Here is a 27,538-nt window from a genome sequence, read left to right as displayed (position 1 = left end):
GGCAAGTGGAGAATATTCTTTCAAAGGAAAGGCTGGAGACTATTGTGATAAAGAGGAATCTGGGTCTTGTCGTATGTGAGTCACAAAATTACATTCAGGTGCAGCATGTAATTGGAAGTGAAACTGGCCTTTATTAATAAATGACCTTTAATTCAAGGTGAATAAAATATTCAATTAAAGAAATGCTGTGGAATACCTATAGGCTGTTAGCAAGATCACATCTAGACTACTATGTACAGTTTTCCTCTCCTCATTTAAAAAGTAATAAGTTTGACTTGGTTGCAATACAGTGAAGATTTAACAGATTGATTCCGATGTCTAAGCAGATGTGGGGTAAACTCTTCGGCCTCTCATTTAAAATAGAGATATGAGAAATTTCCTTGTTTGGAGTGTTAATATTCTTTGGAATTCTCTACATCAGAGAGCAGGGAAGCTCTTTTCATTGCATATATTCTAGTTGAGTTACAAGAGAGTCAAATTTGTGAGGGTGTAGGCAGGAAGTGAACCTAAGGCCATATTCAGATCCTCCTTGTTGGTTGATGAACCTACTTTCACGTTGGTTTCTTTTGTTCTTAAACCAGAACTGGAAGGTTTAGATTTCTGTATCTATTTAAGTGTCTAATCTTCATAAATTTGAAATAATCCCTTATAAGTGGCTTACACATGAACCCCATGTGACATACCATAATAATTACATGGTCATTGTACCAATACAGCTTAAAAACTGTAGCTTCATGTCATTCCTATTACAGCCTGAGACTGAAATGATTGCCTGTATGAAAATTGCATAATTGCTGGATAATGTCAGACTTTGTTTGTCTTCAGGAGACAATACACATCAAACAATCTGACCAGAATGTAAGCATGTTTCATTTCCCTGAAAAAATAGCTCTGTGTCTACGAGCTGCTGTGGTTATGAAACAAACATTAATCTTGTCAGTGAAGAATAATTCATCCAGTAGAGCTATGAATTATTATTGGATGGTGATTTGTTGGGTGTGGTCCTCCAACCAAGAAAAAGTCTATCTTTTTCTACCCCCTCCAAATTGGGTGAGCAGCTTCTGAAGAGGAGAGTTAGTCACAGATATTGTCCTCAGAGAAATCTCTATCCCAACATATGCCTCCAAATACCTTTATTTATCTGTCTTCTGTGTGCAGACTCTTGTATAGGGACTCCCAGGTTCAAAGTCCTTCACTGCTCACAATTTTCACTCACTATCGGCCTGGACAAATGGAGTTTAGTAGAAGCCTATCCGTGACTTGGTTTAATATATGTTCCTTGAAGTGCCATTGGTAGTTATATTTTGATGATATTTAATTCATTTATGGCATGTGGGCAACACTGGCTAAGCCAGCATTTATGGCCTATCCTTAATTAACGAGAGAGCAGTTAAGAGTTGACTACTTAGCAGTTGGTCTGGAGTCACATGAAGGCCAGACCCAGGTAAGAGGGGCATTAATGAACCAGATGGGTTTTCCCAACAATTGACAATGGATTCATAGTCATTATTAAAGCCCTTAATTCCAGATTTTTATCAAATTCAAATCTGCCATGGTTGGATTTGAACCCAGGTCCCCAGAAACTATCCGGGTCTTTGGATTAATAGTCTAGTGATAATACCTCTAGCCCATTGACTCCCCATTTGACAACCCACAGTTACAAGGACCACAGAGCTGCTATAACCTTCCTCCTCCTTCACAGTTATTGAGGCACATTATATTCCTTCATCTGCTCTGCTGTTGAAGACACCTTGATTGCACTTTTTCTGGCACCTACCCTGACCTTGCTATCGAAGGAAGTTCTACTAGGAACAAGGAGTTCCTGACAGCATCGCTGAAGGGATTGTTAGGGTGCATAACCTCTCCAACATGTCAAGGTGGCAATTCACTGAGTGAAGAGGGCATCATCAATGATATTAACATACCACTCAAGTTTGACGTGCTGATGACAGAGTTCCAGTGTTGGAGGATACTCCACCTACCCAAGTCGATCAGAGTTGGTTGATCACCGTGAGGCTGAATTTTTATGCTCTTGGATTGATCTTAAGCTGTGGAGGTGAGTTGCATATCGCAGTTGGATGTTCATCAAGTCATTAGGCACGTCACAGATGTCCTATTCCATAGTGTAGGGGAATGCATCCATCTTGAGCAGAGGATCCAGTTCAGGCACAAAGATCATTAGACTTTGATATTATTCTTGGAATCCCCAGGTCCATGGGAACATTGATCATACTCACATCCATCAAGGCACCGATGATCCGGCCAGCCTGGTTCTTCAACAGAAACGGATTCCACTTCTTCAATATTGCGCTGCTGTATGATAGAGGAACAGAACCTATAGGTCTGCACTTGCTTCCCAGGGAGCATTCTCGATCTGCAAGAGTTCGATGTGCTGGAAATCCTCAGGCCAATATCCTGGATCTGTGGCTGGCTGCTAGACATAAGGGGCTCCTGACATCCATCAATAACTGAGTGCAGAAATGAAGAAGTGTTACACACAGCATCATCTATTTGCATGAGCCTGCATTGAAGAGACCATTGGCACTTTGAAGATTGACTTCCAATGTTTTGATCAGTAAGATGAAGCCCTTCAGTACTAATCAGCCAGGATGCCCCATTTTGTGGTCAAGGATGGTGAACAGGTCTGGAACTGGTTGAGGAGGAGGGAATCACGCACCACTCTTCTTCAGAGGTTAACAGAAAAGATGAAGAGTAGGAGGAAGAAAATTGCAGAAGGACCAACACCCATGCATCAGAGAGAGAAACATAAAGATGAAACAGCATTGAGGTGACCCATAAAATAAAACTAAACGAACATGGCATTGTTCTCACAACTCCTCCTACAAGATGTTCCCTATAGGGCTGAGGATGAGATGAACACAGCTTGCTCTATACACCTGCATCTGCCTGAGCTTCCAATAGCTTCCATCTTCATCTTGGAGGCAGCCATAGGGATCCTCAACAAGTTGTGTGTGCATCATTGTAGGACCAACCTTTGTCATTTGGGAATCTAGATTCGGGGAGACAAAGGGGTGAGGAATGATGACACTGCCTGTGGTACTAACATCAACCTCTTTGACAATCTTCATCCTTTTTGAGGTGTTGTTGATTGCTGGATGAGGTCATTGGTTTGGGTGCAGCTGGCATCCACACCTGGCACCTTTGCCATCAGCAATGCAGAGTGCTCCATACTATACACAGTGTTACTCTTTCTGAATATGTCAGCATACTGCCCCTCCATGTATCCAGATAGTGATGCTGTATTTGGATGGGGAGGCCGCTTTTTCAATGGTGGAGCTTATACTTTCAATTTCCTGAGTCATGACAGACCACAATCCATTGGCTGTCAATGGCTTTGCAATGCCTCAGGGATCTCCAGAAAATTGGGAAGTCATCTGACTCTACTGCTTCAGAAAGACTCTTCTTGTCCATTACACCTAAAGCCCAGCACCTTTGCCCAGAAAACCATAATGGTATCAATCTTCTACCCTCCACAGCCAACACTACTTCACTTTCCATCTCCTCCTACTTACTTGTGACAAGCTGCTCACCCAGTGCTTCCTGTTATAATCTAGACTGAGGTCCAATCAAAAGGGATATGACTGCTCTGGAGATTGGTATGGATGGCAAGATGCTGACTCTATAGAATCCTTCCCTTTCTCAGGAGGCTGAGAAGATTTTCATTGGTTCACTTGTACATCCCAGGCATCAGGCCCCATAAAAGTGAAGAAAGTTAGTGCATCAAAACAAGCAAGCCCCTATTAAGAAGTGGTTAATAAACCAACATCAGCATTGGATGGAGTTTCCTCCAAGCCCTTCAGCTACTCATTCTGGAGTCCAGCCCAACTAATGTCAGTGGTGTCCTACAATGCCATCAGCATGATACCCACCTTCTCCTCCTCCATGGCCATGAATTGGTGCAGGTCTGGCACTCTGTCTCATCACTGCACCATTTACCAACTATTGTGTGCATACATCTCCTGTACTATGGGAGGAGAATGAGCCCTCCTCAGCTCTCACTGGGTGGCATTAATAGTTGTAGTCCTCAATGTGAGGATGGCTGACATCTCAGTGGTGTGACTGGGTACCTGTCACCCAGGTGCCACTTGCTACTCATTTTCTCAAATCCATGAGGCTTTGAAACACTTGTAGCAATGGGAGCCAAATTCTCCTGGTCACAAGGTAACTGCTTCATCTCCTGCAGTTCGTTATCCTGTTTTCTTCATTTTTTGGCCAGACGCTAGATAGAAATCTGCCACATCTTGACCAGCAGCCTCATTGAGGAGCCCCTGATGGACATCAGAAAGTATGCTTGAGCCCACCTGGAAATGCTAGCACGATCCCATTCCTATTCCCTGAGCAGCATAGTTGGAAACAGGCCCTGTCATGGCTTGCCATTACAAACGTCTTTGTATAACTGTGCTCAGATTCCAGGTTGCTTCAAATACTGTTGCTGGGTCAATCAGGCCTTTTACCCAAAGGCTGGGTTCTCAGTCCAGAACTGATAAACTCAATCTATGATTCCACAATGAATGGCAAAGCTATTTTGTGATGAGGCATCAATGTTATTTACTGGCACTGCTGGACAGGACTGTTTCTCTTATTTCACTGATCTAGGATCATTTACATAAAAATTAACTTGACTTTCCTCATTGTTTTTATCCTAGAGTCTGTGTGGTTATGATTTAAGTAATGGAGACAATTATAAAAGTGAAATAATGAGATCGATTATTGGAAAAATTGATCAGAGCATGGAGTTAAGATTTCCATATTCTTCCTTTCACTTGCAGCACCACATTTACGTTTGACTGTCTAGTGTTACAATTATATCTGCTTTCAATGACACTGATTTGGCTGAGCATGACCTCCAGTATAAGGTTGATTTGTGAATTATATGAATAATGATGAAATTAGATGAAGTTCTTGATTAGTGACAGTTCAGAGGAACTCATCCCTGAACTATTTCTGATTATTTTAAACAAAATTTCACCTCTGTAAGTTAGTCTAGAAGATTGGTTATTAATAAGAAATAAGCAAACAAAGCAATCAAAAATAAAAGGATAAACTAGACTTCTTGAAATTTTGATAAATGCGAAAGTGCTGGTTAGACAGCATATTCATAAGAATTTGGAAAGATATTTGTCTTTTATAGCAATGATATTCTACTTCATTATAGCAGACATTATAATTGACATGTATCAAACAATTTACTCTTTTGAAGTTAAATTTTTCAATATAATTACTCGAACATCGCAGTGAGCAACACTTCAGTTGTTCTGCAACTAACCAACTTAATACTGAACTGTTCCAAAGTTCAAGCTTAGTGGTTGAAATTGCCATTAGCCTCAGGGATACATAAGGCACAGTTTGAGTGGGTCCTGCTTACTGCCAAAGCATATGCATGGCCACTGAGAAAAGATAGGATCAGGTTTAAATGGAATGCCATCCATGTTCATAACCATGATCAATGCCAAAGATCACCCATAAAGAATGGTCAATTGGACAGGATACTGGAGGACAGTGATCTCCTTTATAAAACTAGAAGCATCACTCAGTGCCATTTGAAATTGGGAAGAAACACAATTTAACTGTCAGAGCTATACTCACAACCCTATTCGAAGCACAAAGGCATCATTGCTTGGGTGAATCTGACTTACAGAGACTAAGCTGACAGCGACAGGTAGTGAAAAATTGATGATGCATCTTTATAGAAAACGATTGTATCATATTATTAGAGCAGTGTTCTTTTCAAGTGTGGCAGACTGCAATAGGTAGCCTGTAAGGGAAGATAAAAATGTGAGAAAGACACATCTTTACCCAGAGAATCAGTGTTACAGGTGGTGTGTAATGCAGTGGGCTACAGCAGAGGTTACTATTCACAGAATGAACTGCTGCCACCGACATAAATCATCGCTCCTCAGCCTCGGAATGAGTAATTGTGCCCTAGAGACCAATTTTCTCCAGAAAGTGCCCCACAAATCCTCAGCATTCCCCCGAGATACTCATTGTCATAGTATTGACTGCGTTTTATTTATTCGCTATTTGAACAAGCCAGGGGACTGCTAGAATAGTCCAATAAAATGGATTGTATATAATTGACAGGTGCTGAGGAAACCTGAATAGCTGTGGTCTCAGCATGAAACACAGAAAATTACAAAGATAGGAACAGTCCATTTAAAGATGTTTACTGAAGGAAATCCATTGTTTTGCATTAACCCTTAAAATCACTACTGTTTGGTAGCATATCACCCTTGAGAACAGTTGCTTTTTCAGAAGTACATTTAACTGCAAAATTTCATAATTGTCTTTATTAATATATTCATGCTACATTTTTTTTTAGAATTAGCTGTTTTCTTCAGGCAATGATATACTGATGGATTCCAGTAAGAAATCCCACAGAAAACAGATAAAGGAAGCTACAGATACAGTGAATCAAAGTGATATCAGTTTTAAATTGCTTTAAGATATTTACTGGGTTTGAATTGAAATAAGAAGGAGGAAGGAGACTTGATTTCTTCCTATGAATATTGCTACACTATGTTTAACATCTTTTTACCTGGTATGCATGTCTTATTATATAAGGTCTGACACCATAATTGTTCAAAAGTAAAAAGGAAGCAAATCAGTCATGAGGCAGTGGACAAATAAAGGAAGAAGGAGTAAAATGGATGTAAAATGCACTGCATTTATTTTTGAAAATTAAACAGGGACATGATCTGAAATCCAAGCAACAGTAGTCAAGTCGTTCATACAAGGCAATGAGTCGTGTAAATGGAGTCCGTGCATGGAAGGTTGGTTTCCATAATGGTCTGGGCTGTGCACACCACCTTTTGCAGTGTCTTATTGTCTTGAGTAGAGTGGTTGCCATACTAGGCTGTTCTGCACCTGGACAGCATGCTTTCAATGGGGCACTCGTGAAAGCTGGTGAGGGTCCTTAAGGACATGCTAAATTTCCTGAGCCACCTGAGGAAGAAGGGACTCCATTTACACGACTCGTTGCCTTGGAAAGTCATATCGGGGACTCAGTCTCCTAAAATGATGAGCCAAAATATAGAAAAGAGATAGAGGACTTAGTGACGTGGTGCAATGAGAACAACCTTTCTCTCGATATCAGCAAAACTAAAAAACTGGTCATTGACTTCAGAAAGAAATGAGTGGAATACGCCCCCATCATTGTCATTATTAATATATTCATACTACTGTTTTTAGAACTAGCTGTTTTCTTCAAACAATAATGGATTCTAATAAGAAATCGCACAGAGAACAGGTACAGGAAGTTACAGGCATAGTCAATCAAAGTGATAACATTTTTAAATTTTACTACAAGTGATGTCATTTTTAGGGGCCCAGGTTCGATTCCAGCCTCGGTGACTATCTGTGTGGAGCTTGCACCTTCTCCCCGTGTCTGCGCCAGTTTCTTCTGAGTGTTCCAGTTTTCTCCCACAATACAAAGATATTCAGGTTAGGTGAATTGGTCAGCTAAATTGCCCATAGTGTGCAGGGATGTGTAGGTTAAGTGCATTAGTCAGGAGCAAATATAGGGTAGGAGAATGGGTCTGGGTGGGTTACTCATCGGAGGCTCGTTGTGGACTTGTTGGACCAAAGGGCCTGTTTCCACGCTGTAGGAATTCTAATTCTAATTGTTTGAAGATATTTGCTGGATTTGAATTGAAGTAGGAAGGCTGAAGGGAGCTCAGTTTCTTATTATGAATATTACTATACTATATTTAACACTTTTTTCATCTAGGATGCATATCCTATTGCATAATGTCTGACAAGCTGTCCTCGACTTCCCACATAGATGCCACGGTCAAAAAGGCACAATAATGCCCTTCTTCCTCAGGTGGCTCAGGAAATTTAGCATGTCCTTAAGGACCCTCACCAGCTTTCACGAGTGCCCCATTGAAAGCATGCTGTCTAGGTGCAGAACAGCCTGGTATGGCAACCACTCTGCCCAAGACAATAAGACACTGCAAAAGATGGTGTGCACAGCCCAGACCATTATGGAAACCAACCTTCCATGCACGGACTCCATTTACACGACTCGCTGCCTTGGAAAGGTTGCCAACATCATCAAAGGCTCAACGCACCCCGGTAATGATCTCCTATAAACTCTTCCGTCAGGCAGAAGATACAGAAGCTTGAACACACGCACTAGCAGCTTCAGGAACAGTTTCTTCCCGGCCGTTATTAGATTGATGAATGGACTCTGCAACTTCAAATTATGCTGATCTTGCTAATATTGATCTTGCTTAGCACATATCCTGTTCAATGACATCTGTATGCCTCTGTTTAAGTTCTTTTACATCCAATGATCTGTATGTCCTTGCTTCTCATGATCTGCCTGCAGTGTTTGTAAACAAAGCTTTTCACTGTACTTCAGTACACGTGACAATAAATCAATCGGACGGCTGTGGATGATGCATCAATTAAAACTTTCAAGATTGGGTCAATACTTTTATTAGTTAAGGAGGTCAAGGAATAACGATCAAAGATGGGTAAATGGGATTGAGGTCCAGATCAACCATGATCCAATTGAATGGTAGAATATTCTCAATGGGTTGAATGACCTTCATTTGTCCCAATATTCTGATAAAATATCTGGAAAATCACTGGTGAGAAGGTAAGTAACTATTATCTAATATATATATATATATATAAATGGTGAATAGCTAGATATAGAACCTGGTAATAATAATGAGGAGTTTAAAAAGGACACACAACAAAGAAATAATTAATTCAATCACAATGATTTAAAAGTGCCTATTATCTAAGTAGTTGAAATGCATCAGGTATAAACAACTTAAAATTTTAACTAAATTAAAACATCAATATTTATATATTTTACAACAGCAGAATTAAATGTAAATTATTTGATTTTTGCACATTTTAATACATTGGTTGTCTCAGTCTTTTCCAAGAACTTTAGTATTATTTCTGTCTGTGGTTGTAAATCTCTAAACTGAGGTCAAATCTGTTGGTGTGATCATGAGCAGTTTGCTTAATTTTCCAGGAAGGATGTATAGCAGGTGGTCAGCAGCAGCTTCTGAAATTGCAGAAAAATGCGAGCAAAAAATTTAAAAACCACTAGTCAGGTAATATTTTCTATTTTAAAAAACAGAGGTTTTGCCTTTATGTTTATGTGTTAAAAGTGAAAACTGAAACAGGCAGGGATTTCAAATGTGACAATCTGTATTAGTAACACATTGCTCATTGCTTTGGGCTACATTCAAACTTAACATGCAACTTTTTTTTTACTTTTCTTAGGTAAAACATCAAATTGTGTGTCTTGGTATTTCAATATTTTAAATGGGCATTTTAAAGAAGTCAACAACTGGACAAATAATTTGTGTAAGTTTTCAACTAAATCCATAGGTTAATATTTATGTTTTTGCTTCAGAAAAAATGACAAGTAGAAGGACAAACAAAAAGACAGACAGAAAGGAGCAAATAGAGTATTTTAGAGCTTGAGCATGGCAGGAGGGACAGAAGAGCTGAATATTGTTTAAAGACAGGAAGGTTAGCACAGGGGAATTTGGGAGTATTCATGCATAAATCATAAAAAGTTAGCATCCAAGTTAAGCAGATAATAGGGAAGACAATGCAATGTTGGCCTTTATTTGAAAGGGGATGGAGTATAGAAATAAGGAACTCTTGTTAAAACTGTACAAGGCACTACTTAGACCACACCTGAAATAGTGTGAAAGGTCTTGGTTCCCTTATCTAAGGAAAGGTATACTGGCATTGGAGACAATCCAGAGGATGTTCACGAGGCTCATCCTGAGTATGGGGGGATTTTTTTATGACAAGAGGTTGAGTAGTAAGTTGGGCCTGTATTGATTGAAGTTCAGAAAAATGAGAGGCGGCCTTATTGAAACATGCAAGATTCTTAGGGAACCGTAGATGTGGAAACATTTCTGCTTGTGGTCTGAGACAAGAGGGCATAATCACAGAAAAAGAAGCCACCGATTTAAGACAGAAATGAGGATTTTTTTTCTCTCAGAGAATACTGAATCTGTGGAATTCTCCTAGCAGAGGGCTGTAGAGGCTGTGGTGTCAAATATATTCAAGGTTGAGATAGACAATTTTTAATCAGTAAGAGAATCAGAGGTTATAGGAAAAGTCAGGAAAATGGAACTGAGAATTAACAGAAAAGTTATGATCTGATTGAATGGTGGAGCAGATTCATCAGGCTGAATGGCCTACCTCTGCTACTATATCTTATAGTCTTGTTCCTTTCGATACAGTTAATAGACAGAGAAAGAAGCACATCATAAATACTGAATTCAGTAACTTACAAACAACACAGCCAAATCTGAAAACATTCAAACTTATCCACTCCAACATAAACCAGACTGTAGCCTCTTACTTTTGTACTTTTCAGTGCTGACAGTTAAATCTGAACTGCTCTGGTGTTTGATCTGTTAATCTTCTAAATTGTTCATCACCATATTCAGGAAATTAGTCTTTATTGCATGAGGACTCCAGAATAATTTAGGAGGGCAATCCTACAGGTGAGCAGAAATAGTTCTTCATTCTCATAGTTCTGACATTATTTCAGTTTTCACGGTGACATATGTGACTAAGACAAGTTTCATTGACAGAATTGAATAATCCCTTAAAAGCTTCACTAAAATTTTAGCTTCACATCATTACCCTGCCTGATTAAATATCTCTGAAACAATGGAAGCAAGTTGCCAACCATATTTGTCTGCAATGGACAAAATTTTGAGAATAAATCATTTTTTTGAGAGGAAGGTCTGAAGCTTTGTGAATTACCTTTTTTAAATTTGATTTCAATTTCTGAATAAGACATGTTTTACATTTGAAACTTTTGTAATTATTTCTGCCACAAACTTGTCCAACCTTAACTCACAACCTCATAGATGACATCAATGATTAACAGCAGATCTTCTCGTAACATTTAGAAATCAAATATTCTTTGGAAATACTAGGAACAGGAGTAAATCATTCACTTCTGACGAATAAACATACTAGACTTAAGACGTTAACTCTAGCTCTCAGATGCTGTCAGACCTCAGAGTTTCTCCAGCATTTTCTGGTTTTAATTCTGTTCCTTCAAGCTTTTCAGTCATTCCATGTGATTATGTCTGATTTTTACTTCAATTCCACAATGCTGACTTTGATTCACACCCTTCAATAGATTTCTTCATTCTGAGTTTTTTATCCAAAGGTTAATCTAAACCACAGCATCATGACCTGGAAATACATCCAGGGAAGTTACTTGGGTGGAACTGAGAAATAAGAAAGGGATGAACACCTTAATGGGATTTCATTATAGACCCCCCAATAGTCAGAGGGAAATTGAGAAACAAACTTGTAAGGCGATCTCAGCTATCTGTAAGAATAATAGGGTAGTTATGGTAGGGGATTTTAACTTTCCAAAAATCGACTGGGACTGCCATAGTGTTAAAGGTTTAGATGGAGAGGAGTTTCTTAAGTGTGTACAAGACAATTTTCTGATTCAGTATGTGGATGTGCCTACTAGAGAAGGTGCAAACCTTGATCTACTCTTGGGAAATAAGGCAGGGCAGGTGACTGAGGTGCCAGTGGGGGAGCACTTTGGGGCCAGTGACCATAATTCTATTCGTTTTAAAATAGTGATGGAAAAGGATAGACCAGATCTAAAAGTTGAAGTTCTAAATTGGAGAAAGGCCAATTTTGACGGTATTAGGCAAGAACTTTCAAAAGCTGATTGGAGGCAGATGGAGGTAAAGGGAAGACTGGAAAATGGGAAGCCTTCAGAAATGAGATAACAAGAATCCAGAGAAAGTATATTCCTGTTAGGGTGAAAGGGAAGGCTGGATGACTAAAGAAATTGAGGGTTTGGTTAAGAAAAAGAAGGAAGCATATGTCAGATATAGACAGGATAGATTGAGTGAATCCTTAGAAGAATATAAAGAAAGTAGGAGTATACTTAAGAGGGAAATCAGGAGGGCAAAACGGGGACATGAGATAGTTTTGGCAAATAGAATTAAGGAGAATCCAAAGGGTTTTTACAAATATATTAAGGACAAAAGGGTAACTAGGGAGAGAATAGGGCCCCTCAAAGATCAGCAAGGCGGCCTTTGTATGGAGCCACAGAAAATGGGGGAGATACGAAATGAATATTTTGATCAGTATTTACTGTGGAAATAGATATGGAAGATATAGAAAGTAGGGAAATAGATGGTGACATCTTACAAAATGTCCAGATTAGAGAGGAGGAAGTGCTGGATGTGTTGAAACGGTTAGAGGTGGATAAATCCCCAGGACCTGATCAGGTGTACTCGATAACTCTGTGGGAAGTGAGAGAAGTGATTGCTGGGCCTCTTGCTGAGATACTTATATCATCAATAGTCACAGGTGACGTGCCGGAAGACTGGAGGTTGGCTAATGTAGTGCCACTGTTTAAGAAGGGCAGTAAAGACAAGACAGGGAATTATATACAGGTGAACCTGACCTCGGTGGTGGGCAAGTTGTTGGAGGCAATCCTGAGGGACAGGATGTACATGTATTTGGAAAGCCAAGGACTGATTCGGGATAGTCAACATGGCTTTGTGCGTGGGAAATCATGTCTCACAAACTTGATTGAGTTTTTTTAAGAAGTAACAAAGAAGATTGATGAGGGCAGAGTAGTAGATGTGATCTATATGGACTTCAGTAAGGCATTCGACAAGGTTCCCCATGGGAGACTGATTAGCAAGGTTAGATCTCACGGAATACAGGGAGAATAAGCCATTTGGGTACAGAACTGACTCAAAGGTAGAAGACAGAGGGTGGTATTGGAGGGTTGTTTTTCAGACTGGAGGCCTGTGACCAGTGGGGTGCCACAAGGATCGGTGCTGGACCCTCTACTTTTTGTCATTTACATAAATGATTTGGATGCAAGCATAAGAGGTACAGTTAGTACGCTTGCAGATGACACCAAAATTGGAGGTGTTGGGGACAGAGAAGAGGTTACCTCAGATTACAACAGGATCTGGACCAGGTGGGCCAATAGGCTGAGAAGTGGCAGATGGAGTTTAATTCAGATAACTGCGAGGTGCTGCATTTTTGGGAAAGCAAATCTTAGCAGGACTTATACACTTAATGGTAAGGTCCTAGGGAGTGTTGCTGAACAGAGACCTTGGAGTACAGGTTCATAGCTCTTTGAAAGTGGAGTCGCAGGTAGATAGGATAGTGAAGAAGGCGTTTGGTATGCTTTCCTTTATTGGTCAGAGTATTGAGTACAGGAGTTGGGAGATCATGTTGCGGCTGTACAGGACATTGGTTAGGCCACTGTTGGAATATTGCGTGCAATCCTGGTCTCCTTCCTATCGGAAAGATGTTATGAAGCTTGAAAGGGTTCAGAAAAGATTTATAAGGATGTTGCCAGGGTTGGAGAATTTGAGCTATGGGGAGACAGAACAGGCTGGGGCTGTTTTCCCTGGAGCATCGGAGGCTATGGGGTGACCTTATAGAGGTTTACAAAATTATAAGGGGCATGGATAGGATAAATAGACAAAATCTTTTCCCTGGTGTTGGGGAATCCAGAACTAGAGGGCATAGGTTTAGGTGAGAGGGGAAAGATATAAAAGAGACCTAAGGGGCAATGTTTTCACGCAGACGGTGGTACATGTATGGAATGAACTGCTAGAGGATGTGGTGGAGGCTGGTACAATTCCAACACTTAAGAGGCATTTGGATGGGTATATGAATAGGTAGGGTTTGGAGGGATATGGGCCGGGTGCTGGCAGGTGGGACTATATTGGGTTGGGATATCTGGTCGGCATGGACAGTTTGGACTGAAGGGTCTGTTTCATTGCTGTACATCTCTATGACTCTATGACCTGCGGAAGGTAAGTCTCAAATCCATCCATGTCAGATGGATCCCTTCTGTCATTGGCATCTTTGGAAGGACTTGCAAGTTGATACTGAGCCTGTTTGGTCTCATTGTGAATGTCATGATGAGTGGAGAAAAAAACAATTTTAATGCAAAACTATGTATGTTTAGTGACTGTTCTAAAAACTCATTCAACATCCCAACAAGGACAACTGCTATAATTCAACTTATCGATGACCTCCCAGAAAGTTGTCTGAAGTTAATATGAACAAAAGAGTCAACACTCATATATTTCCTGATGGGTCTGGAAGGCTGACTATTGTATCATAGCTCAAGTAAAAACCCTACATAGTAGAATTGCAACTTGTGTAGGAAGAAAGTGTTTAGAATGTTCTTAGAACATCGAACAATACAGCGCAGAACAGGTCCCTCGGCCCTTGATATTGTGCCGAACTGTGAACTAATCTAAGCCCATTCCCCCTACACTATCCCATAATCATTCATGTGTTTATTAGATTAGATTAGATTCCTTACAATGTGGAAACAGGCCCTTCAGCTCAACCAGTCCACACTGACCCTCCGAAGAGTAACCCACCCATTCGCCTCCTAACACTAACACTAGTGGGCAATTTAGCATGCTCAATTCACCTAACCTGCACATCTTTGGACTGTGGGAGGAAACCAGAGCACCCGGAAGAAACCTACGCAGACACAGGGAGAATGTACAAATTCCACACAGACAGTCACCCAAGGCTGGAATCGAACCTGGGACTTATCCAAGGACTGTTTAAATGTCCCTAATGTGGCTGAGTTAACTACATTGACAGGCATGCCCTACCCTTAGAATTCTAATATTCAAATTCCAATACTAATTTCTGACAAAGAGTAACTGGGCCTGAAACATTAACACTGCTTTCTCTACACAGATGCTGTCAGACCTTCTCCATTAATTTTTGCTTCAGTGCCCAATATTTGTTCATTTGTGACTTTAATCAATACAACAATAGGAAACAGACTAAAAATTACTTCACAGAAAGCAGGGCATTTACTCTCTCTCTCTCTCTATCTATCTATCTATCTATCTACCTCTCTTTTTCTCTCTCACATAGTCAATTTAGGGGTCAGCACTGCTCCCTACAATATCTATTAACAATGTCAACATCCCTAACTCTGAGCTACAAAGGAAAAAAATTCCAGCTTGTAAATATCAGCTAACAACCCGTAGTTGTTTTCTCTGCAAGTAAACTTTCTCTTTCATCAAAAGAGTGAAGCAGAGCTGCATTTCAACAATACATTCCGAGAAGGTCTGTTAAGAAACGTTCAAAGACAAGAAACTCCCTGAAACTCCTTAACTGTTGGCTAGTGATTCTACATCCCCACAATGGATACCAGACTGCTAGCTCTAAGTTTGGACCTTTGGTCTCCATCTTAAAAGCAAAGAAATTTTAAAACTGGATTCCCTTGGTTGTTGTGCACTCAAGTTGGTAATTGAATAATACTTTATCAATTCCAATTCCATCTCTCTGTGAATGTTTGTCAGTGTGCCAGCATTGCAAAGAAGTCACCTGCATTAGCACACCACCAAAAGCAAATTCCCAATCAAAGTATACACCATCCTGACTAGAAATGTTATTGTCGTTGCTTCACTATTGCCCAGTCAACATCCTGGAACTCCTTGGCTATCAGTGTTGTTGGTGTATGTATATCACATGGACTGCAGTGGTTATTAGTGTGATTGAGGGGAGACGATGGTCTAATGGTTTTATCACTCGACTAATGGTCCAGACACCCAGGTCATGTTCTGGGGAGCCGGGTTAGAACCCCACCATGGAAATTGAATTCAGAAATCTGGAATTAATATTTCAATGGTGACTACAAAACCATCATTTGCCCCAATTCTTAGCGAAAAACCCATCTGGTTCACTGATGTCCTTTGGGGAAAATAGCTGCCATCCTTACTTGTCACTCCAGACCCACAACAATGTGGTTGACTCTAAACTGCCTGCTGAATAATTAGATTAGATGATTAGATCCCCTACAGTGTGGAAACAGGCCCTTCAGCCCACTAAGTCCACACCGACCCTCCGAAGAGTAACCCACTCAGACCCATTTCCCTCTGACTAATGCACCTAACACTTTGGCCAATTTAACATGGCCAATTCACCTGACCTGCACATCTTTGGACTGTGGGAGGAAACCAGAGCACCCGGAGGAAACCCACACAGACACAGGGAGAATTGTGCAAGCTCCACACAGTCACCGAGGCTGGAACTGAACCTGGGACCCTGGTGCTGTGAGGCAGCAGTGCTAACCACTGAGCAACCATGCCACCCCAATTAGGGATAATTAATAAATTCTGGCCTAGCCAGTGACACCCGTATCCTATGAAAGAATTTAAAAAAACATTCTTAGCACATCAGGATTGTTTATTGTGTGCAGTCCATTCACAAAATGGTTGAATATGGTCAGTATACTGCCTGTTGTAAACACCTAACGCAGTGTACTGTTTGATAAGACTCCACAAGTCACTGGGAAATATGGCCTATATGCCTGCATCACAGTGCCACTGAAATTCATATACCACACTACTCATTTGTGCATTAGGCAGAACACCATTTTGGCTTGATGACAACATCATCTTAATGGATAATATTACTGACATTGCTACTACATAGTTTCAACATAGAAGAACCACATTCACTCATTGCTCAAATTATGGAAACATCTCACCTTTCAAGATAATCTGAGGTAGACTAATCACTCTTTATAACAAGACTTTGCAGCCTTAAGCCCATTAATTGTATATTATAGAGCGTGATGATCTGAATAGGATATCAGAGCAGGATAACTTTGATGTGTTTTATTTTGACATGAGTCTTGCATGGTGAGCAAATGATGTGAGGCCCTATTTGTGAGTTTATTGCTATGCCCTATCTTATAGCATGCATAGTTGAAGGAATCTCAACATGTCTATGGAGCAGTGAAAATGGGGGGGGGGGGGAGGTTCACAGTAGATAGTATTAGAGAACTCAGTAGCAGAATTCATACTGGCACTGGAGGAAACAGAGCTCTCTAGGCTGCTCTATTTTGAATGTGAACTTGAGCATGGGCTCAGTGCCTCAGAGATATGTCAAAGAATCTGAAAGTGATTCCAACTGCTGGCACTTTGACATAGCAGCAGCTTCAGTTGTTTTTCTGCAGCAAAGTTATGTTGCTCTTTAACTGACAATTGTCTTTCAAAAGCTGCACCAGAACTGATTTTCCATCCTCTTAGCGGCAGTAAACCAAGGTCACCAAGTCTCTCCTATGTATCAACTGCAGTGGATTTAAGATAGATTTACAGTCATGGATGGATTATCTGCCAATAGATTACCAATTCACAAAATGTAATAATGATAGGAAAAGTGTACCTGGACATCCCTGCACTTGTTTAAATAATAATAAAAGATGCATTTTGCATCTTGGACATTTCATGGTATATTTTGAAATGTGCAATGTACAATAAGGATAATAAACACTGATGTCCCATAAACTTTACAGGATTTTATACAAAAATACATTTTATTCATATAATAAAACTACAAGCTACAACATTTCTGCACAATTCACATAACTAGAACTCACTAAGTGCTCAATTTTGTACTTATGAAATCAACTTGAAATTGACAAACACATCACTGAAAATGAGAAGCTGCAGTTTTGATTACTGCCAGGTACCGATTTTCTCTAGTAGCATAAAACTGGTTTTATAGATTTATTGCAGACAGGGGCTATTACTACATTAGTTTTCACTTTCAGTACCCATCATATTTAGTACATGTACAATAAATCGTAATGCAGCTGAAAGCTATGGCTTCAAGGTAGTATTGCAAATCACCGAATAGATGACTGATCTATGATGATCTGACCAGGAATGTCAATGATACTGGTTGATAAGATGTAATGGAAACCTCCAAGTGGTGTTTAAAGGCTTAGGTGATTCTTTCTCTTTATGTTTTCATCAATGTGAACTATAGTAATCTTGGGAAATTCAAATGTTTTTCCATTTGATATCCATCAAAAGTGTCAAGGCCTCCTCAGTCATGACTGGCAGAGGCCAGTGTATTTGAATCAATGCCACACTGAAAGATAAACAATTGCAGACTAGATTTTGTCTGATTACAAACATATTTACTGAATGATGTGATTAGATCATTTATTTGCTGTTAATTTAAAGTTACGACAGAAAAACTCTGGGAACACTTCAAAGTTGCAGCTTCTCATTTTCAGGGATGTATTTGTCAATTTCAAGTTGATTTCCTTAGGCTCACCTCATAATCAGCCGTCCGGAGAAAATATGGCCCACCATCAATTATGCTGTGCCCTTTAATCTAATTGGGACCACATTCAAAATGACTGGCAATTTGTACATACAAAGAAAAACTCAATTGTATGCTACTATTGGTGACATAAACTTCTGTGATGCACTGAAATCTGCCTCTGGATGAGCCAATCAAACCAAAGTCTTCTGAAGAACATCAATAGCAAGAAACTACAGTACTACTACTCAGCAGGACTACAAGGGGTCAATTCTGGATCACTGGTCAGAGCCCTTTGAAATGCTCTTCAGCACCAAATGCAAAATTGGACTACAGCCTGTTAGAAAAGAACTAGATATGAGCACAAATCTGGAGGAATCTATGACAGGCATCAACAGCTGAAGAGCCACAAGGCCCACATACTCAATAGCAATTCATTTGAAACATGGTAACCCTAGGGAGTATTTACCATTTAAATGTTTTGAGGACTCCCTGAAGAAATCACTGTCCGTGTGCCACATTGATCATTGTCAGTGGAAAATACAGGCGAATGATGGTGATGCCTGGAGATGCAACCTCAGGCATTCTGCAAGACCTTTGAGACTGAGCAAAGTGAATTGAGAAAAGGAGGAGATGGATAGGTTCAGTTGTCCCAGCAACAACAACACCTTCATTTGTACCCAATGTCAGGGAACTTGCTCATCACCTAACTATCCACCAATGGACCTGCAACCAATGAGTACAACACCTTCCTAAAATCTTTATCCATGAAGAAATGACAAGACAGTAACAGCATGTGATCAGGGATCAGTTAAACTTGCAGCACAATTTTTCTGATATCTCCATTTAATAGACAACGATTACATGAATCGATTATTTTACTAGTTTCACTCCAGAGATGCTCTCCCACTTCCTTACATTCACGTCTGTATGTAATCTTTACTCGTAGGTACTGTTCAGCAATGGAGCCAATGCATCTAGCAGCACTTCTTAAATTCCACAATGAAACGAGTCTTCATTACTATATTGAGAACAAAAGACAGCAGCAAGAGAATGTATACCTGTCACTGGTTGCAATGCTTAAATATAAATTTATCATATATTTCAGTGCTGTAAAAATCACTGTCAGCGGCATGCTGATATATCAGTTTTTGGAGACACATTTCACTTCCTTTCTCCAATCAAAGGTGTCACTGGAAGGGTCTGTTTAGTTTTGCTGCCAATTGTTGCCAAAAGCCAATATAAACATTCTCAATCTCTCATTTAGAATAAAATGTTCCTTACATAATTGCTCGCTGAAAACCACTTGCTTGTGAGTGTAAATGCAGTTTGTACAAAAAAACCCTCCCATTTTGAGGTTGACTGTGCTCCTGATGTTAGGTTATTGGACAAGGTAAGTAATTGATGAGACAATTGATGAGATTTTCAATTGGATAAAATAATTTGATTTATGGTGATATCAGGATTTGTTTCACAATGGATTTACAGAAAAAACTCTGAGTTCTATGTATAGATGATGAAATAATTTGTGAATAATTCCAGTTGATGTAAATAATGAATTGGTATGCATTATTAACTGGCTGTAACATGACTACATTATACCTTGATTAGGTGGTGTTATTATGAAATGTTTATTGCAAATTCAGGCTGAGCTCCTCCAAATATTGAAGTGTATTTTATTGAGACATTTACACCACCTAAGTTTTCTAAAACTATACATTGTGGTACCTGGTTATTTAAATAATTGTTGTATGCAGCCAGAACAAAATTGGGAGAGAGTGGTGAAGTTGCAATATCACTAATCTAATAATCCACAACCCCAGGTTAATATTCTGGGGCTTTGAGTTTGAATCCCAAAATGGCAGATGGTGAAATTTGAAAGCAAGGAAAATGTGGGATAACAAGTTAGCTTAGGTGACCACGTAACACTATTAATTGTCGTAAAAACCTATCTGATTCTTTAATGCCATCTGGGGATGGAAGTCTGCTATCCTTACCTGCACTGGCCTACGTGTAGTTCCAGATCCACAGCAATGCCGTTGACTCTTAACTGACCTCTGGCTAATTAAAGATTGGAAATAAATGCTGGTCTATCCAGCTACTCCCACATCGCTTGCATGAATTAAAGAAACAAAATCACCATTGAATGAATCTACATCTGGGCAGGGGATGCAATATCATATGCTGCAATGATCACATACGTTGAGGCTGATATTGCGGTACATCTCAAACTTTACATCCACTCCTGAAAAGTGCCAAGTCTGTAGTTATTGGTACCCTATGCCACCCAAAGCCGATTATACTTGTAAGCTGGCTGCTGTTCATTGGTAAGAAGATAGGGAGAATAAAATTTCTCAGTCATCTCTCTTATGCAATAAAGGATATTAAATTGAGAGCTGTTGCAAATATGTCCAGCTCTAGCCTGGAAAAAGGAAAAAGCATAAAAGTCCACTGCAATGACCATTTTTACAGTCACTGCCCTGTGGCTGCATTTGTGGCGACAGATCTCCTTAACGAAATACAAACAGTTGAGACAATGTTCCTTGCTGAGTTTTAGGTAGAAGACTTGCACTCTGAACACACTAGGAAACTTTGGCCTTCTGTTCAGTGATCTTTTCCTACTCCTCCTCGACCCTCTTCTAGCAACTTGTCCTGATTTGTGTCACCTCTGCTGATTCTCTCTGTTAATCTGTAAGGCAAAGGTCATGCAAATTAGTCTGGGAGCAAATGACCATTGCAGAATCAACAAAGTCAGGACAAAATCCTTCAGCACATGTCACACTATCCTTGTCGACTTTATTACTCACTGAGACTACTCATTAAGTGAAAAAGTTTCTTCTCATCTTGCAAGTGCTTCTTTTGCGAAACACTTAAAAACTGTGCCCTTTGGTTCAAAACCCTTTTCGAAGTGTGAACATTTTTTCCTTATCCACTCTGTCCTAATTTTGAAAAAGTCTGTCAAATCTTCACCTCTCAAAAAAAAAGTTCCAATATCTCCAATCGTTCTTCATAACAAAAGGGTCCTATCTGGAAACACTCTAGAATGATAGAACCCCTGCAGTGCAGAAACAGGCCATTCACTCTCTGAAGAGCATCCCACTCAGACCTATCCTATCCCTGCATTACCCACGGCTAATCACCTAGCCTGCACATCCCTGGACACTGTGGGCAATTTAACATGACCAATCCACCTAACCTGCACATCTTTGGACTGGGATGAAACCAGAACAAATCCATGCTGACACAGGGAGAATGTGCAAACTCCAAACAGTTGCCCAAGGGTGTAATACAAACCCAAATCCCAAGCACTATGAGGCAGCAGTGCTAACCACTGAGCCACCATGCCACCTTATTCTAGGAAATCTCTTCTTCATTTCTTCAATACACTCACATCCTTCCTACGTTTGGTGCCCAAGACTGTTCAAAGTATTCCAGATGAAGTTTAGTGTCTTATATAACTTCATTATAATATGGCCCTGTTACTGAAGCCTAGAATGCAGTATACTCTATTAGCAGCTCACTCTATCTGTCCTGCCACCTTACTGACTATTATACATGTACAACTTCTGCTTATTTTCTCTCAATGCCTCCCACTTTCAAACTTGCCATGAGGGACAGAGAAAATGTAACCCATTAGCTTTGTATTTCTCTTCATGGGTAATGCCAGACCAAGGCTGAATATTTTCAGTTTATCATATTAGTGTAATTTTAGCACTTATTTTTAGTTAGCAAAGAATTTAACAAGTTCCCCAAGAGCAATTCAAAGGTAGTAGAGTTAGATGTCATAGCTGACATATTCTCTAATTGTTTGGCTTTTCTGTTGATACATTCTTTCCTATTACCTCGGGAATCCCCAGAGCACACCGTAGCAATGGTTTATGGTGTGATCTGTTAGCTCTGGACTCTAGCTTTGTTAAAATTCCCTGCACTCCAAGAGTTTAGTTACTTTCACTAATTTTCATAATCAGTTACAAAGCAGTTTTAACCTTACAACATTGTAAAAAGGCAAGTATTACTTCAGATAGGAAAACTAAAGTATATTTGTCCTACACAAAATGAACTTGCTGCTGAAATCAATAGTTTTATGTTCCATGGACGTCTTACTTAAAACAAGTAAAAGAGAAATATTTGGGTCTGTCACTGTCTGGAAAATTGTCCTTCAAAGGCTTGAATAATCAATCTCGTGATAAGGCGCTTATGACTAAGTGATGATAATTTATTAGTAAATAATTAGACTGGAACCAAGTCTGAGTAGAAGAGCTAATATACTACCAAAATTAATCACCTTTAAAGTGTGCATTGCAGACGGTGGAATGGCTTCATGTACATAATATTCTCTGCAGGTTTTCGGACTCAGTCATCTGATGGCAGTTTTCTGTCTCATATGACAAAGGTTTACATGGTGATGGACAACCTGTGCTAGCAACCACTTTATATAGGTCAGGAACTCCTCTCTGGCAAAGCATTCTCTGGCACATTTGCCGCACTGGGGGTTGGGTAAATAAATGACCTACTGACCTCTGTTTCCTCTGAGCTCTTTTCTCAGGTCACTGAACTTTACATTTCGGTGCATGTCTTCCAATGCTCTTCCAAACAGTCAACTTTCAGAGGTCATGTCCTTCAGTAATTGCCTCCTAATAGTCAGTGTCAATGTTTGCCATCTTCATATCTTGTTTGCAGATGTCTTTGTTTCAAAGGTATGGATACCAGAGGTTGTTGTGTCGCTGTAGTCTTACCAGACCATAGGGGCTGCTCTCTCAAACTGACAGTCCAGCCAACTTAGGTAAACTGGAGGTGGTAATCCATTCTACAGAAGGTTTTTGGGCATAGGGTCAATATCCTTTGAATGAGGAGATTTTAAGAAAGGCTGTAATGCTCTGGTATGTATGCAGACCCTCTCTATTAATGACCTGTACCTATATTATAGCAGTGAAGCAAAGAATGTGCCAAATATTGTTGATATGTGAACATAACCCTATTTGACCACACTGTGAACCTCAAATGTCCTGGTGTTGAACCATCATAGATGACCTTATTAATCATGTTTTATGGAAAGAGGAAATCACATTGAGCAGATTCAGCTGGCAACTAATTTTCTTCACCAACTTAAACAGACTCCCTAGATGGCTGTTGTGACAAAGTGGTGGTGTCATTGTCCCTGGGTCAGGAGTTCCACCTGCTTCAGAGGTATGTAATAATATTTCTTAACAGGGTGATTATAAAACTAAGTCAATAAAAATATTTTTTAAATTTAGAGTACTCCCTAGGTGGCTCCTGTGGCACAGTGGTAGTATCCCTACTTCAGAACCAAGAGGCTTGGGTTCAAGTGCCAACTGCTCCAGGGGTGTGCGGTAACATCTCAAAATGTATTGATTAGAAACTACATAGGCTCCCTTTACTCACGTGATCAAATGCCTTGGTGGGATTGATGAAGGCAATATATAATCGTCCCCTTTATTGACATCATTTCTCTTGGACTGTGATGATGATGTCAATTGCAAATCTTCAGTTCTAAAGCCATACTGAGAATCAGGAGAGAAGCATTCAGTCAGGATCTGCACTTTAACAAGAGAGACAGGAGCAAATGCTTTTCCCAACCTGCTCAACAGGAAAATGTTTCAATAATTATTGAATTCGCTGGGTCTCTGTTTTTCTTGTACAAGTTCACAATCTTTGTATCATCCATATCCTGGAGCACTGTCCAACGCCTACCAGCAGAGACAGAAGATTGTACAGATGCTGCAGGAATGTTGGTTTCCTGTGCTTGAAGGATTCAAGTGATATATCATCAGAATCTGGAGCCCATGACAGACTGGCTTTCTCTCATCTATAGAGCTTCTGCAGTGACAATGTTGTCCCTATGTATCCAACTGTTTATTGAAGTTGGTGATGACTGTCTTGCCTTTATTTTTAATGGAAAGATATTATTTGTTATTGGACTTGTACAACCCCAAGTGGTATGTTCCTGTATACTGCCAATCGTACTTAGTGCATTCAAGGTCTTCTCACTTGAATATAGTAGACCATTCACCTTTGTAGTGATTTTAACCTCGAACAAATCAGCGCTTTTCCTTTCTTGCTTCACATGTATTGAGGATGTGATATTACAGGTGCTGCCTTGAAGTATGCATCATTTCATTTTAGTAATAAGTGTGGGAATGCTGGTAAATGTCTGTTCTATTGAGTCATGGAATTGTTGATGTTGAGGCAATATTGCTGACATTGATGTGAGGCAACATTTCTATTTGAATGAAAGAACTTTAAATGTTGCATCTTAACCCAGTTGTACCTTAGGGAACAGTGAATAAGTATAACAGCTTGTGTTGTGGTAGCAGCATGTGTTGAAAATGCTGTTTAGAGGGTTACATGTGTTGATGATCAGATCCAGCTGTGGCCAATGTCCTGATCTTGAGGGTTACCCAAAGACCTAGTGTCATGGTTTGTTCTGAAAGATGGTTTTAGATACACAAAACTCATGGACACTGCTATGCTAAAGTACCAGCCTTTCCCTGACCATGCCTCATGAGTTATGTTTGCCATTGTGTTGACATTTCCCAGTAGATAGGGATGTGCTGACTTTGGTGTTGAGCTGATAATAATGTAAATCTCTTTACAGATCTGGTCATTCATCTTTACAGTGGAGTACAATATTGGAGCATAAATACTCATGAGATTAACTGGCCCTATTTGATTTGAGAGGCAGATGAAGAAAGATATTCTGAATCATTTGTGGCATGATTCATCATTGCGAGTAACAAATGCCTTACTGAAAAGCCTGTTTCTTTCTCAAGAATGTCCTGCAACCCTTACCCCGTCAGATGAATGCCTCATAATTTTTATTCAAAAATCCATTCTTGATAAGCCTGGTCTCTTGATGGGATGCTTTGTTGAATATTGAATGTTGATTGCCATTATCTTATACATGTAGCGACCAGCTGCAAGTTGTCAGTCTCACGTATCTACCTGATGTTTCAGGTTGTCAGTCAAAAAGTTAGTCCCTGTTTTGTTTAGTTCATTTCTTTTATTTGTTGAGTGTAAGTAGAAACTCTAAGCTCCAACTCCCATTCAAGTCAAGATCAGCAAGGCGGCCTTTGTGTGGAGCTGTAGAAAATGGGGGGGATAATAAACAATTATTTGCATCAGTATTTACGGTGGAAAAGGCCATAGAAGATATAGAATGTGGGGAAATAGATGGTGACATCTTGAAAAATATCCATATCACAGAGGAGGAAGTGCTGGATGTCTTGAAACGGGTAAAGGTAGATAAATCCCCAGGACCTGATCAGGCGTACCCTAGAATTCTGTGGGAAGCTAGGAAGTGATTGCTGGGCCTCTTGCTGAGATATTTGTTCATCGATAGTCACAGGGGAGGTGCCGGAAGTCTTGAGGTTGGCTAACATGGTTTAAGAAAGTTGGTAAGAACAAGCCAGAGAACTATAGACCAGTGAGCCTGACGTCGGCGGTGGGCAAGTTGTTGGAGAGAATCCTGAGAGACAGGATGTACATGTGTTTGGAAAAGCAAGGACTGATTAGGAATAGTCAAAATGGCTCTGTGCGTGGGAAATCATGTCTCACAATCTTGATTGAGTTTTTTGAAGAAGTAACAAAGAGGATTGATGAGGGCAGAGTGGTAGACATGACCTATATGGACTTCAGTAAGGTGTTTGACAAGGTTAGCAAGGTTAGCTCTCACGGAAAACAGGGAGAACTAGTCATTTGGACACAGAACTGGCTCAAAAGGTAGAAAACAGAGGGTGGTGGAGGAGGGTTGTTTTTCATACTGGAGACCAGTGGAGTGCCACAAGGATTAGTGCTGGGTCCACTTCTTTTCGTCATTTATATAAATGATTTGGGTGTGAGCATAAGAGGTATAGTAAGGTTGCGGATGACACCAAAATTGGAGGTGAAGTGGACAGTGAAGAAGGTTACCTCAGATTACAATGAGATCTTGATTAGATGTGCCAATGGGCAGAGAAGTGGCAGATGAAATTTAATTCAGATAAATGTGAGGTGCTGCATTTTGGGAAAGCAAATCTTAGCAGGACTTATACACTTAATGGAAGGTTCCTAGGGAGTGTTTCTGAACAAAAAGACCTTGGAGTACAGGTTCATAGCTCCCTGAAAGTAGAGTTGCAGGTAGATTAGATGGTGAAGAAGGCTTTTGGTATGCTTTCCTTTATTGGTCGGAGTTGGGAGGTCATGTTGTGGCTGCACAGGACATTGGTTAGGCCATTTTTGGAATATTTGCAATTCTGGTCTCCTTCCTATCGGAAAGATGTTGTGAAACTTGAAAGGGTTCAGAAAAGATTTACAAGGATGTTGTCAGGGTTGGAGGATTTGAGCTATAGGGAGAGGCTGAACAGGCTGGGGCTGTTTTCCCTGGAGCGTTGGAGCCTGAGGGGTGACCTTATAGAGGTTCACAAAGTCCTGAAGGGCATGGATAGGATAAATAGACACAATCTTTTACCAGGGGTAGGGGAGTCCAGAACTAGAGGGCATTGTTTTAAGGTGAGAGGGAAAGATATAAAAGAGACCTAAGGGGCAGGTTTTTTCACTCTGTTTGGAATGAGCTGCCAGAGGAAGTGGTGGAGACTAGTACAATTGCAACATTTAAAAGGCATTTGGATGGGTTTGTGAATAGGAAGAGTTTGGAGGGATATGGGCCGGGTGCTGGCAGGTGGGACTAGATTGGGTTGGGATATCAGGTCAGCATGGACAGATTGGACTGAAGGATCTGTTTCCATGCTGTACATCTTTGTGACTCTATGGCTCTTTGGTCAGTTAACACCTCACTAGTTGAGGCTTGAGGAGGACTTCAGCTGGCTGGTAGCTGAGCAGTGGAACAATGATGAGCCAGTCCATTGTTGGAGACACTACATAGTGCCCATTCTCTACTCTGATACTCTTACAACTCATTTATGGCATTAAGGTGTCATCGGCAGCCAGAGTTTGTTGCCTACCCCTTGTTGCCCTGAGAAGGTGCTGGTGAACTGCCTTCCTGAACCAATATAGTCCGTGTGCTGTACTTATACTTGCAATGCCATTAGGGAAGGAATTCCAGAATTTTTACACATAGACGCTGAAAGAATGAAGATATATTTCCAATTCATGATGGTGAGTAGTGTAGAGGGGTACTTGTAGACCATGAAGTTCCTATGTCTCTCCTGCTCTTGTCCTCCAAGCTGGAAGTGATTGAGGGTTTGGATGGTGATTTTCTGCAGTGTGTTTTGTAGATAGTACAAGAGAGTACAAGCTGCTACTGAGTATCAGTAGTAGGCAGAATGGATGTTTGTGGATGTGAGCCAATTAAGTGGGCTGCTTTGTCTTGGATAGTGTCAAGTTTCTTAATGGTCACTGGAGTTGCACTGATCCAGGCAAGTGGAGAGTATGCCACCATACTCCTAACTGGTGCCTG

The sequence above is a fragment of the Chiloscyllium plagiosum genome, unplaced genomic scaffold (assembly GCF_037043375.1).
Source record: "Chiloscyllium plagiosum isolate Xiang-an unplaced genomic scaffold, Cpla_swu_hap1 HiC_scaffold_4, whole genome shotgun sequence".
Lineage (NCBI taxonomy): Eukaryota > Metazoa > Chordata > Chondrichthyes > Orectolobiformes > Hemiscylliidae > Chiloscyllium > Chiloscyllium plagiosum.
This window is presented reverse-complemented; position numbering follows the sequence as displayed.